This window comes from Acomys minous (assembly GCF_964271855.1).
Source record: "Acomys minous genome assembly, chromosome: 9".
Taxonomy (NCBI): domain Eukaryota; kingdom Metazoa; phylum Chordata; class Mammalia; order Rodentia; family Muridae; genus Acomys; species Acomys minous.
The window spans coordinates 122,100,544-122,115,484 of NC_140490.1; the positions used below are offsets into that span (position 1 = coordinate 122,100,544).

Genomic DNA, 14,941 nt, shown 5'->3' on the forward strand with positions numbered 1-14,941 from the left:
TGGATTAGGTCTAGAGCAAATAAGTTATTAGGTGGATTTGTTTGATAGGAAACTTTGTGAAAGTTACGGTTACAAGAAAGAGAAGAATGAGGAAAGAGAACAGAAATCTGGTGGGAGGGGCATCCTGTGGGACAGGACAGGCTCCTGGGTGCCTATGGTGGTGACCTTAGCTGAGAACCCAAGGAAAAGACGTTGGGAGCATAAAACTGACATTTCCTGTTGCCAGAGGGGGGCTCCCAGCAGAGGGATGGAGACACCAACACACACATAAACCTTGGATCCAAAATGTGTCCTGTCTATAAGAAGTGTAGGGGCAAAGATGGAAGAGAGATTGAAAGAATGGCAAACTAGAGACTGGCCCAGCTTGAGTCCCACAAAATAGGAAAGGGGTGCCCACTATTACTATTAATGACACTTCGTTATGCTTGGCAGACAGGAGTCTAGCATCGCTGTCTTCTAAGAGGCTTCTTCTGGCAGTGAGGGAGACAGATGCAGAGGCCAAGACCTAGCAGTGGGAGGATCTCTGGGAGTGCCGTGGAAGGGTGGGAAGGAGGGTAGAGTGATCTGGAGATGTCAAGGACATTACAAGAAGACATATAGAATCATCTAACCTGGGCCCATGGGGCATCACAGACACTGAACTACCAACCAAAGAGGGTTGGAGTATGGTCTGCTGCTTTGTATTTGTTAATTACTTGCTCTCTGAGATTTTTAACTGCAGATTGTCATGTATCCCCATTACTGCAGTTTACCCTTGCCTCCCTGTTTGACAAATAAGGAAAGCTGATTTATGGGTGTAGGGTTCGGGTGATCTACTGAAGAAAGACTCCAAGGCAGTGTGCAAAAACAAAGAGTGTTTTTACTCTAGCATGCTAGGATCGCGTCTCTCTAGAGGGCGACCCAGACATGAGCACGCAGGCTCAATTTATAGACAGTTGTAGGGATTCATGACTGACAGAATTGAGTCAGAGTGTACGAGGGGATTCAGGACTGGCTGTTTGTTTGCTTGTTGGGGACTTTTGAGTCACTGAAGTTTTGGTTCTTACTCAGGAGTTGGCCTTTAATTTGATTGGATGAGGCCAGATGGGTTCTTTACCAAGGCCATGAAGTAATAAAAACATGGTATCTAATCATTTTGTTCTATTAGCTGTCCATGAGCGATCTATAACTTGTGGGTTTTTGGAGAATTGTTCGAAACTTGGCCTAGTTAGGCAGAGTGAAAACCTGAAGCCTGTCATGGAGTTGCTCTAGTCAAGCAACTAGGGTCTTTGGGGGGGATAGGGGTGGCGGGGATCCCTGGGATCGGGTCCCTTCAATGAGCAGGGCCAGAGAAAGGTGGGCATGGCCCAGGTTCACGGGCTTTGGGACAGAGAGGATCTTCAGAAAGAGAAACAGAAGGTACTGGAGGTAGGAGGAGGAGGATCTGGGTAGCAAAAGAGCCATGTGGGCCTAGAGGAAGAACTCTGAAGTTATACATAAAAGAAATGCCCCACATGAACAACCTTAGCAGGTACGTTGGGATTATGTATAGGAGGTAGGCAAGAGAAGATTTATTAGAACAGATGGCATTAGGATGTCAGATATTGGAAGGTAATTTAGGGGGTTAATATCTGCCTTGCTCCAGGTGATAAGGCTATTGTAAAAAATATAACACATGTTTGTGCCTTTTATTAATTGTGAAATTGGGTAAATAATACCACTATAGTAATTATAAGTCTAATAATAAACCTTTATTAAATTATACCATTAAACTAAGAGCAACAAAAGAGCTTTCATGGACAGAACCTAGGCAGCTATTCATATGTAGCCAATGTGGAGTCTAGTCATCACGTGGGTCCCCTAACAATAGGCATAGGGGCTGTCTCTAAATCTTCTACCTACGGCTTGTCACTTCCCTAGCTGGGCTGCCTCGTCACTAGCATACAGTTCTTTTGGTACATGGGGTCTAGTGTATGTGAGTGAATGAGTGAGTGAGTGAGTGAGTGAGTGAGTGTGTGGTGTGTGGTGTGTGGTGTGTGGTGTGTGTGTGTGTGTGTGTGTGTGTGAGTGTATGTTTATTAAATTATGCATTTGGATACACAAGTCTCCTTTTTCCATCCTGCTTGATGATGTCCATTGTAGTCTTCCCACATTTGAACTGTGCATATTCATACAAGGGAACAGGTTATTCTACAATTACAGTGCATGAAATCTTCAATGCCAAAATTATCCAAAGTTTTTCTCAAACTATGTTTCTAAAATGGCTAGATGGATCAGTTTTTTAAGTACTGATGAATAAAGAATATGATCGGGATCAGGACTGCAGGATGCAGAAAAGGTAAAAACAAAGAAAGAAATAAAGCAAACAACTCAGAAAGTTAGGGAGAGTTTGTAAGTAGCTGAGAGCCAGAGCCATGATGGTAGCAGCTACTGCTGCTTATATCAAACCACCCACTCCATATCAGCACTGCCTTTCTTTGTCTGTGCTCAGGCCAGATTTTAAGCCTTATGATCTCTGTAGGACTATGAGTGTCCTCCCCTTACAAGATCCATGAAATACACAGCAACTGCCTTGAAGTAATGATGTTGTAATCCCAATGCATATGTTGCACATATAGGATGATATATGTCATTCATATTTGTTTACTAGAGCTTTCATAGCAAAACGCAGGCAAAGATGGCTTAATCAACAGAAATATACCATATTATGGTTTTGGAGGCTAGGCTTCTTAAATAAAGGTGCCAGCCAGGTCATGAGTGCCCTTTCCTTGGCTGATCGTAGTATCTGCCTTCTCGGTGTGTCTAATGTACCTGTGGATCCCGGGGTTTTCCTCACAGCTTATCCAGGCATGCTTCCTACTTCATAATCATTCACCATTAGAATTGGATTTTTTACCTTAATTACCAAATAAAATACCTACCTGCAAATACAGACACATTATGGGTTAAGCACTGGCACATAGGCTGGAGAATTACCTTCAGTTTATTCATCATTCAAATCACCTAAGGGTCTTTTGAGACCTAGCATGAGCCACAGGGAACTCAGCTGGTCCTAGGAGCCTCATCAGAGTGGAAGGATGTTATCAACAATCACTCAAAACTGAACACGACCGCCTGGGCAGGCACAGGAGCAGACTTACTAGTGAAAACTAGGAAAGACAGAGTAAGAATTCACATGAGAAAGCCTGCATGTTTATCATGCCATAATAACAGAATAAACATTTACATGAGAGAACCTGTGTGTTTGTCAAGTCATAAGAGTTTATGAAACCTTTCCCCCTAATTAGACTAGTCTTAGTTATTGGATTCCCGCATAATTTAAACAAGGGTATTTTTCTGAGTTGCCTCTGAATTTTGTGTTAAATGAGCTTCATTTTTATTTTGGGAGGCTTCTGACTTAAAAGTATGTTTAGTTTGTTTTAAATATTCAAAGGAAAGTTGTGGGATATTGAAGTATTTACTTACCCAGTGTCTTCTTTATTTTCCTTATGACTTACTAACTTGTCCCACAAAATTCATTCCTCCAAGGAATAACTATTTTATTCCTATCATTCCATTGTAACAGATCAGTGGCTAAATGCTTGAACTGCAGAATTACTGAAAATGCAGGAGGATTATCCTCTCAGAAAATAAATCCAAACCTGGAGGTCTTGATAAAGGGAATGAAGTGTGCTTCCCGTGAACAACTCCAATCAAATGTCAAAAAGGTAGTGGATAAATGGTGTTGCTAGGAGATTAAACACATTGTTGCTAGCTGAACTCTGCTCAGTGAATTCTTATTTTCTTGTTAAGCATGTTCATCAATGCCAGATTTCATTATGTTGCCGACAGGTGAAGTCACTAAAACCCAAAAGGTATTATAATAAGGAAGTACATACAATACAAAGTATGCTAAACTCATTGTTTGTAAACATGGTTTTGAAGAAAAACCCATGACAGGGAACATAATGGTTCTCTTATGTTGAAAAGATTGTTTTTCCCTATTTGAAAATGTAGGTCTTCATTATTTATCGCTGAGTTTGAAACGTAGACACTTCAGTGCCAGGCTTCTGCCCATCCTGTATGATGATTTCTTCTGATGGTCCCAGTCACTAGTAAAAACAAATCAGAAAGTGCTGTCAACATTATCTACTCCGTGTCATCAAGCGAAGAGTTAGTCAAAATCAGCTCTATATTTGTTTGAAGGACAGGAAACCTACACCAGTGGAATAAAGTCCAATTCAGTGTTTGGAAAATCTTACGAATTACCTCAGTCTATTTGAAATCACTTCTATGCAGACAGGAATGACACACTCTCTCTTTTGTACCTTTTAAAAAAAAATCTACTACAGAACAGTACAAACTATCATAAGGCATAAAGTGAAATAATCAGGTCTTAGATCCATTGTTAAGAATTCCACTGGCGTAGCTGACAAGATTCCAATAGACCTGTTAAACAGCAAAACAACAATTCAGGAAAGGTGAAGGCAACTGCAGCCTCCGGAACCCGAAGAAGCAGCAAGAACCTCACAATGTTCGCCGGAAGGGTTCTCTGTAGAAGCATCTCAAATGGGGAGCGATGAACACCCAAACAATAGGAAATGATGCCAAGACAAAAATGTGAGAAAAGACAAGTCTCTTGTTTTGGCGAACATCCACATCCTCTCAGATCTGTACTGGGATGTTTATCAGTTGGCAAGGACCATGCCCCTGCAAAAGTCGGTTCCTCTTCTAGTTGACAAAAATCACCTCACAAGTCTGTTTCCAGTGGAAAAAATGCTGCACACCCTCACAGAAATCTGTTTTACATCATTCCAAACTTGGGATCAAAACAAAAAGATATTGACATTCACAATAACCACTCCTACACCCAGGCCATTGAGGGGATAGTCAAGAACACCTCCCAGACTGATGGATGGATATCTAGTGCCTAGCTAGGTCACTATCTAGCCCTACTCCTGAACCTGTACCACTTCTGGTATAGCCCTTCTTCTGTTATTAATCTCGACACCATTGCCTTATCCAAACCTGGAAGTAAACCATGACTGCTGGGTGATACTGAGTCAAGTTCATAAGTTGCATGAGGATCCATTAAAAGGTCAAACCAACATGGTGGGACCTGTGGAACACATCCTGCCGATTTACACCATAGCAGCAAATGCACCAATTTGTAAATCAGATTCATTGACCAAGACAAGTCTGCCACCAGATGGAATACTGGTAAGACTCGGGAGATGACACTGTATACAACTGGTTATGAAGAGGATATTATTCACAATACAACACTTCACCCAGCGGCTATGGGCTGAACACAGGGTACCATTAAGGTACCCCCACAGGAGTTTACGCCTAGCAATGGCTAAGGAACTCTGGCCGGGGTCTGGACCCTGTGAATATTTATGAACATCAGAGTCGAGTGCAGTTTCTATAAATAGGTGATTTCAATAAGTGATAGGTAAGTGTTCATGTTGTTATAGAAGCTGGTGTTGTAATAGTAGACATACAATTTGAGATTTTTGGGGATCCACACAGGGAAGAAGCAGCTGGGAAGAGGAAAGTGAGGACTAATGCAGCTGATGATTGAAGGAGACACAAAGAAGAGCTCTGGGTACTTAAGAATCTTCCTTAAGAAGTATACTATACATAGTTTTTCTATAATGTATCCCTTATATGCAATCAAATTGAAACAGTAATGTAGCCAAATCTGATCAGTCATGTATAAGGCTCAGAAGGAATCTGGTATGGTAGTCTGAAACCTGCATTAGAGATTTTGAAAAATGCCCTATGGTGTCAATATTAAATACAAAACAATGTCCCCTATAAATTGGAGAGGGAAGTGGTATAACTCTAATTTTAGGACACATTTATGTTTTCCTGGGGGAAAAAAAAGTCCTCCTTGCACAATTGCTGGTGTTATATATACTAGTGGAAAAGGAAAAATATGTGCTATTGGAGGAGGCCAAATCGAAAAACTAAGTGTAAAAACTAACTATGGTTACATCTCACTGGAATAACACAGTAATTCCCTAGTTTCAAGAGTGAGGATGTTGAAATAAAGACATTAAATATATGAGCTGATGAATTCACTTCTTCTGAGTTCTATCTACTTCTCATTTGCTGTGATGCTTGAGGTTTTCTTTCTTAAGAGGCTTGTGTAGCATGTGCAATCCACAGTCATAAATTGTGTGTAATATACTTACTTTCCAAAATTAGTTTAGTAGCTGTCCTAATATTTTATGTTTTATAATGCTGGTGCAAAAACAGTTTAGGGAGTCTTGAATAGTTTCTCCAGTCAAGCATGTTGATTACCTCTTTGCCTAAAATAAACGGTACCTGATTTTAGTTCTATAAGAGAATTCAATTTCATTCCTTGAATATACACATAAACCCTGAAGAAGATAAATTTGATTTAAATAAAAATACATTTTTGGCATATTTCGCTGTGCAAATGTTGATACATCTTATAAGCAAACAAAGTAGATAGTATGATTCTGGATGAAGAGCAGTTTTACTCTCTTCCCATCTCCTTATTTTACAGCAGGTTAACTTGCAAAAGAAAAGGACATGTGTTAGCTGAAAAGTCTGTGTTTCTGTGTGTTAGACATTCTAAAAAGAGTTATGTATTGTTCAGTGTTAGATATTCATAGCATAGACTTTGAAATAGCTCATTAAAATCTACAGCAGTAGTTGAATATATTTGAAAAATGAGATTAATACATTCCATTTAGCCAGAAATAGCATACATTTTATATTATTTGTATTTACTGGAGGTAGGTGAAGACGTATAAAATATTAGTGTTAGCTAATGATTTGACAGAATAAATGCGCTTTGATTACTGTACCCTTGGAGTGACCACCCCCACACCACAGGATCATTTTATGTGTCAGTTAAAGCTATTGTTCTGCACCAGAAGATAAAGTCCAACTTAAGTCATTTTAGAGGTTAGCTTACATTTTTTTTACATCTTAAACTCAGAAATCCAATTTAGTCCTTAATCCTTCTATATAATAATAGAAGATTTCACTTTAATTTACTTTTTGAAACAATTATATCTGGATTTGAATAAGTCAAACCCCTGCCAATGCAATAGCCCAGAACTACGACCCCTTCTTATCACAGGGCAGTGGTTCGATGTAGCAAGCTATTCCACTTTATTTTATGTTTTATCAAATAACGACATTTGTTCTATAAAGCAATAGAAGTAAGGCTTTAAAATAGATGAGGTTTTCTTATTTTTAACCCATTTTTAAAATAATTTGATTTAGGAAATAAAGTAGTATAGCTATGAACAAGATGGGATTTTAGGAATGAGAAATATCCATCCAGTTTAAACACTCTCATGTGCTCTGGGGCATAGGCCACCGGTAGACTGCATATTAAGCATTAAAGGGCCCTGAACCCAACTATAAGCATTAGAAAAATAATGCACACCTTTAATCCCAGCACTTGGGAGCCAGAGGCAGGTGGACTACTGTGAGTTTGAGGGCAGCCTGGTCTACAAAGTGAGTCCAGGACATCCAAGGCTACACAGAGAAACATGTCTCAAAAAGGAAAAAACAAACAGATGGCCCGGAGGTTAAGAGCACTGATGGTTCTTCCAGAGGTCCTGATTCAATTCCCAGCAACATCATGGTAGTTCACAACCATCTATAACATGATCTGATTCCTTCTTCTGGCCTGCGGGGGTACAAGCAGGCAGAGCACTGTATACATCATAATAAATAAATAATTTAAAAAAATAAAAAATAAAAACACACAAAAAAGAAAAATACAGCTACCACAACAAAAGTAATCTTAAAAAGACCACTGTGAAGCTATGACTTTCTAGTTGTGCTAAATGTGTTGATACCATTGCCTGTACGAGCTTTGAGAAGTCCTTGGTGTGATGGAGAGTTTAAAGTTCTTCACACGATGAAGAGCATAGAGTGAGTGTTTAAAATGTTAAATATGCACTTGTTCTGAAATTATGGAATAGACTCACCTTCCCCTGTACTCAAAGGTAGAGCCTCCCTCTGTGAGCCATTTGCTTCACCACTTAGTTAAACTGATTTAAAAAAAATACACAGTATAGTTGTGAGTGGCCCCCTCCTCATACCTAGCATCATAAAAGCCAGGGAGGGCTGTTTTTACAGGCATGTTTGAAGGAGACACCCATTCAAAGGCTAGCATGGGTTCTCAGGTGTCTATCTTTTTAATTTTACTGTATTTCCTGAGACTAAAGAAGTATCCACCAGGGTTTTGTTTTTGGGAAAAAAAACATATATATTGAGGACTTTTTGTTATCTTTTCAGAATTTTATTGTTCCGCTGTGAAAAGCAGCAAAAAATGAATAAGAAAAGGAAAAAGAAAACATGTATCTAAGGGGGAAAATGGCAGCAAACTTCTTCATAGTAGTTACAAATCTGTTAAATAAGGTAATAAGAATGTCTTTGCGTGCTGATACCAATGCGTAAAGGAGTCTTAGATTTCATTAAGCACAGCATTTCATGCATGTGTGTAACACAATTTCTGTGATGTTGCTATTTTGCAAATAGGTTAGGGATTAAATTATGAGCCCTTCTTTCTGCATGAATTCACATTTTTATTTTCACAGAATAACAGTTTTCTTCTCTTCTGGTGACTCACTTAGTAATATTTCTGAATAATTGATATTTATGCTTTTGTACTGTTGTTACACTTTCACTTTCCTTTCAAACAAAAGTGCATTGTTAATGGCAAAGCAAGCGAGAAAGACAGGCGAGCTGGCAGGAGCTTGGGGAAGGGAAAAGCAGCTCCCTTGCCTCCCACCTGGGTCTCCTTTATTTCTCATGGTGACAAGTGAGTCAAAAATTTGAACAAATTACTGAAGACTAATATACGCAGAAAGTACATATTAAAACTGTATATATGTCCTGAAAATCACATAGAAGATTATAAAACAATTTCTGGTGCACCATGCTGTGAGTCAAATGTACTCTTGATTCTTCAAAACCTATTTATATCAAATAAAGCTTTAATCATGTTGACTTTTTTTCATTTACATTTATTCTTAATAATTTTATTCACTTAGCATCAAAATCGTAACCCCCACCCTAGTTACCTCCCTGTACCTCCCTCCCTCCCTCTTCCACCTATGCCCCTCCCCTAGTCCTCAGAGACTGGGGAGCCCTTCTTTCCCATCAACTGACATTAGCCTACCAAGTAGCATCAGGACTGAGCGCCTCCTCTTCCTGATAAGGCAACCTACCAGGGAGAAGTGGTCAAGGAGCAGGCAACAGTGTCCATGGCAGAGACAGCCTCTGCTCCCCTTACTACGGGACCCCTATGAAGTCTTAGCTGCCCATTGGCTACATCTGAGCAGGGGGCCTATGACCTCGAGGTGCATGGTCCTTGTTTGGTGCATCAGTCTCCAACACCACCGCCCCCCCGCCCCCGCCTTGGCCCAGATTTGTTGGCTCTGTTGCTCTTCTTGTAGAACTCCTGTGCCCTCTTGGTCCTTCTATCTACCCAGTGTTCCATAAGACTCTCTGGTCTCTGCCAACACCCCCCCCCCCCCGCCTTGGCCCAGATTTGTTGGCTCTGCTGCTCTTCTTGTAGAACTCCTGTGCCCTCTTGGTCCTTCTATCTACCCAGTGTTCCATAAGACTCTCTGGTCTCTGCCAACACCTCCCCCCCCCCCCGCCCCGCCTTGGCCCAGATTTGTTGTCTCTGTTGCTCTTCTTGTAGAACTCCTGTGCCCTCTTGGTCCTTCTATCTACCCAGTGTTCCATAAGACTCTCTGGTCTCTGCCAACACCGCCCCCCCGCCCCCGCCTTGGCCCAGATTTGTTGGCTCTGCTGCTCTTCTTGTAGAACTCCTGTGCCCTCTTGGTCCTTCTATCTACCCAGTGTTCCATAAGACTCTCTGGTCTCTGCCCAAAATTTGGTTGTGAGACCCAGCTTCAGCTTCAATCTGCTTCTGGGTGGATTTTTTAGAGGACATCTGTGGTAAGTAGCATCCTTCCTGTTCCTTCTCTTCGACAGCTTCCAGTGTCTGTTCTATTTGCCCTTCTGAATGAGAATTGAGCATCCTCCAAAGTGTCCTCCTTGTTACTTAGCTTCTTTAGGTCTGTGGATTGTAATATAGTTATCCTGTATTGTGTGGATAATATCTGAATATAAGTGAGTATATACCATGTATGTCTTTCTGAGTCTGGGTTACTTCACTCAGAATGATCTTTTCTAGCTCTTCCCTGAAAATTTCATGATGTCCTTGTTTTTGATAGCTGAATACTATTCAATTGTGTAGAAATAACACATTTTTATCCAGTTTTTAGTCGAGGGTTGTTTCCAGTATCTGGCTATTACAAGTAATGCCACTATGAATACAGTTGAGCAAATGTCCTTCTTGTACGGTGGTGCATCTTTTAGGTATATGCCCAGGCATGGTATAGCTGCATCTTGGGGTAAAGCTGCTTCTAATTTTCTGAGAAAGCACTAGCTTGAGTTCCAAAGTGGTTTAAAAGTTTGCACTCTCAACAGCAATGGAAGAATCATCCTCTTTCTCTACATCCTCACCATTATGTGCTGTCACTGTTGAAAATTATCTGTTTATCTCTGTATCTCATTTTAATGGAAATATTTGGTTTGTTGGTGTTCAATTTCCTGATTTCTGTACACATATATAGAATATTAGACATCTGTCAGATCTATAGTTGAAGAAGATCTTTTTCTAGTAGGCTGTCATTTTGTTCTGTTGACAGTGGCCTTCGATATACACAAGCTATTCAGTTTTATGAGGTCCCAATTATTAATTGTTGATCTTACAGCCTGAGATATTGGAGTTCTGTTCAGGAAGTTGTCTCCTGTGCTGAAGAGTTCAAGGTTTTTCCCAATTTCTCTTCCAAGAGATTTAATATTTCTGGTTTTATTTAAGGTCCTTGATCCACTTGGACTTGAGTTTTGGGCAGGGTTTTTCTAAATGTAGATATCCAGTCAGACTAGGAGCATTTGTTGAAGATGCTATCATTTTCAATGCTATGGTTTTTTTTTTTTTCAAAATTCAAGTGTCAGTAGCTGTATGGGTTTATTTCTGGGTCTTCAATTTGATTCCATGCATCCATGAGTCTGTTTCTATGCCTTTACCGTGCAGTTTTTATTACTGTTGCTCTACAGTACAACTTGATATCAGAGATGGAGATACCTCCAGAATATCTGTTATTGTACAGGGCTGTCTTAGATATTCTGTTTTTTTTTTCTGACATGAAGTTGAGAATTGTTTTTTTAAGATCCTTAAAGAATTGTGTTGTTATTTTAGTGGGCATTGCATTGCATCTGTACATTGCTTTTAGTAAATTGATGATTTTTACCTATTAATCCTACCTACTCATGAGAATGGAGGATTTTTTTCATATTCTGATATATTCCTCAATATCTTTCTTCAGATACTTGAAGATTTTTAAAAGAAATCTTTCACTTGTCAGGGTATAATTACAGCAAGATACGTTATGTTTTTTTATGGCTATCAAGAAGGGTGTGGTTTCCCTATTTTTTTTCCCAGCCCCTTTGTCCTTTGTATATGGGAGGGCTTTTATTTATTTATTTATTTTGAGTTAATTTTGTATCCAGCCTCTATTCTGAACATGTTTATCAGCAGTAGGAGTTCCCCAGTAGATTTTTTTGTGTCACTTGTGTATACTATATTATCATCTATGAATAGTGATACTTTGATTTCTTCCTTTTTAATTTGTATCCCTTGATCTCCCTTAGTTGTCTTGTTCCTCAGTCTAGGACTTCAATTACTATATTGAACAGATACAGAGAGAGGGGGCAGCCTTGTCTTGTTCATGATTTCAATGGAATTGTTCTAAGTTTCTCTTCATTTAGATGATGGCTATAGGCTTGATGTATATTTCCTTTACTACATTTAGGTATATGCCTTATATTCCTGATATTTCCAAAACTTTTAACGTGAACTGGTATTGGATTTTGTCAAACTTGTTTTGTTTTGTTGGCATTTAAGGAGGTAATCATGTTTTTTTCTTTCAGTTAGCTTATATTGTGGATTACATTGATAGATTTTACTATATTAAATCACCCCTGCAAGCCGGGATGAAACATACATGGTCATGATGGATGATATTTTTAATGTGGTCTTAGTTTCAGGTTGCAAGTATTTTATTGAGTATTTTTGAATCAATGTTCATAAGGAAAGTTGATCTGAAATTATCTTTCTTTGATGAATCTTTGTGTAGTTTAGGTATCAAGGTGACTGTGGCCTCATAGAACAAGTTTGGCAATGTTCTTTCAGTTTCTAGTTTGTGAAGTAGCTTGAAGAGTATTCATATTAGGTTTTCTTTGAGTGTCTGGTAGAAATCTGTGCTGAATTCATCTGTCCTTAAGCTTTTTTGGTTAAGAGACTTTTGATGACTGCTTTTATTACCTTAGGAGATATAAGACTACTTAATTTTTACCCTATCTTAATTCAACTTTGGCAAGAAGAATCTATCAAGAAATTTTTCCACTTTATTTAGATTTTCAAATTTAGTGGCATATAGTCTTTTTCAGTAAGAACCTATGACTCTTTGGGATTCATCTGTGTTTATTGTAATGCTCCCCTTCTCATTTTTGATTTTGTTGATTTGGATAGTTTCTCTCTGCCTCTGGTTAGATTGGCAAAGGGTTTGTCTATCTTGTTGATATTCTCAAAGCACCAGCTCTTGGTTTGATTGATTCTTTCAATCGTTCTCTTTGTTTCTAAATTTGAGGAAGACTCCATTGTATAGTATAAATGTGCAACATTTTTATTTTAATTATTTTTTGTTTGGGAACATCTAGATTTTATTTATTTATTTATATTTTATTTTATTTTAAACAGAGTTTCACTGTGTAGTTCTGGTTATTCTGGAACCAATCTGTAGACCATGCTGGCCTCAAACTCAGAGATCTACCTGCCCTTGCTTCTCAAGTGGCTAAGAAGAAGGCATGTACCACCATGCCCAGCTAGGTCTCATTGTTGTTGTTGTTTAGTTTTTGTCCTTTCTGGCTATTATGAGTAGAGCATCAATGTACATGGTTGAGCATGAGTCTCTCTGGTAGCATGAAGCACCCTTAGGTTATATGCCCAAGAATGATATAGCTGGATCTTGGGATATAGAAATTAGCTTTATCCTGAGGAACAATCACAATGATTTACACAGTGGCTAAATGAGTTTGTATTACTACCAGAAATACATGAGTTATTCCACATGTTCACCACCTTGTGCTGCCACTCATGTCACTGATCTTAACCATTCTGACAAGATTCATATGGATTCTCAAGGTTTTGTTTGCATTTCTCTGTTAATGATGTTGAACATTTCCTTAAGTGTTTCTCAGTCATTTGTGTTTCCTCTACTGAAAAATTTCTGTTTAGATCTGTACTCCATTTTTGATTAATTATTTGGTTTTATACTACATAGCTTTTTGAGATCTTTACATATTTTGGATATTACTCCTAAAATAAATGTGGAATTATTATACAGATAACTGCATATAGAAGTATACAAATAGAACCATATTTATCACTCTACACAAATAACAACTCCAAATGGATCTAATTCCTCAACATAAAATCACTGAGCCTGATAGAAGAGAAAGTGAAGAATAGCCTTTAACATATAGGCATATGAATAAACTTTTAAATAGAACACCATTAGCACAGACACTAAGATCAACAATTAATAAATGGGACCTCATGGAACTAAAAAGCTTCTGTAAGGCAAAGATACCATCATATGGACAATTAATCAGTCTACAGAATAGGAAAAGACTTTTCAATCTCCACATATGAAGTCTTAACTACACAGTTCATGCATTTCACCAACTTTTATTTTTCCTTCTCCCCTTAACTTTTATTTTTCTTTTCAATTCAATAGAAGGGCCTATTGATTCATAATTACTTAAACTATTAAATATTGCTGACTATGAAAATACTGGGTCACATTGGCTTTCCATCATTATATTAAAATACCTGAAAAAATCTATTCAATAACATGGAAGGTTAATTCTGGCTCATAATTTCAAAAGGTTAATGGCACCATTGACCAAATCATCGACTTTAGCCTCTATATGTCAGAAAAAAATGGAAGTGAGACATGTAAGACAAAAACGATAATAGGATCTGTGCATCTAAGAAATAAAAAGAGAGAAAAATCTTAGAATTCCTTAGAACTTTGGGGTGTTCTACCAATGACCTGAAATCTCCTATGGGGTCTCACCTCTTACAGATCTCAGCTACATTAATTAGGACCAAGTATTTGCACAGCAGCTAAGATCCAAACGAAAGCATGTGATAACACAAAGAAGGACTACCACTCTGTGATAGCTGCCATCTCCCAACTCCTCTTCAAAGTCAAATATAAACAAAGCAAGAAAGGGAAAAAAATGAAATGAAGGAAGCTGCATCCTGGTACTCAAGCGCATGGAAGATGATGTTCCAACATTATAGAGAGGTTTGGCTGAATGTTCAGTCAGGGAACTGTCTCTGTCATTTTTTTTCACTTTGAAAGGTGCTAACCTACACTTCCTGTTTATTCAGGTAATTAATTTTATTCCTTCTTAAGTCTTGGTTGGAGTTGAAGACAAGCTAGACTAGTTTTACAATTAAGTTTAGTTGTTTATGGGTTAAGATGCTTTTAAGTCTGGATAGATGTTTAAGTTGACAGAGATGAGATATGATAGATACAGATTTACATTTAAATTCCAGACTCACCAAGATAGGAAAGATAAATTCTACAATCAACCACATTTAGTTTTTAAGCAGGCTGAGGTTTGCATTAGTCTTCAAATGAAAATTATTAATCATTAATCATCATCTTATAATGTATTCTTGTTTCTGTAAATGGCATTCCTTGTTATTCTTCAAAAACAAATTTGATTGTTTTACTTGGGAAAACTCTACTCTTATGCTGCCTAAAATCTCATTAAATTATAAAGGCTAATGTATAATATTATGTCTTAAAATCACAATTGACCTCATTGGAAA

General features: G+C 38.3%; 1 long non-coding RNA gene across 1 annotated transcript in view; it reads right to left on the bottom strand.

Moving 5' to 3' along the window:
* Window positions 1-3,669: 3,669 nt before the first annotated feature.
* The window catches only part of LOC311604767, a 31,285-nt gene continuing 20,013 nt past the window's right edge, over window positions 3,670-14,941 (bottom strand). Inside the window, exons 2-3 of the long non-coding RNA XR_014781659.1 lie at window positions 6,159-6,275; window positions 3,670-4,070 (exon numbers count right to left, since the gene is read on the bottom strand). This is a non-coding gene — a long non-coding RNA (uncharacterized lncRNA). The remainder of the gene's footprint in view (window positions 4,071-6,158; window positions 6,276-14,941) is intronic.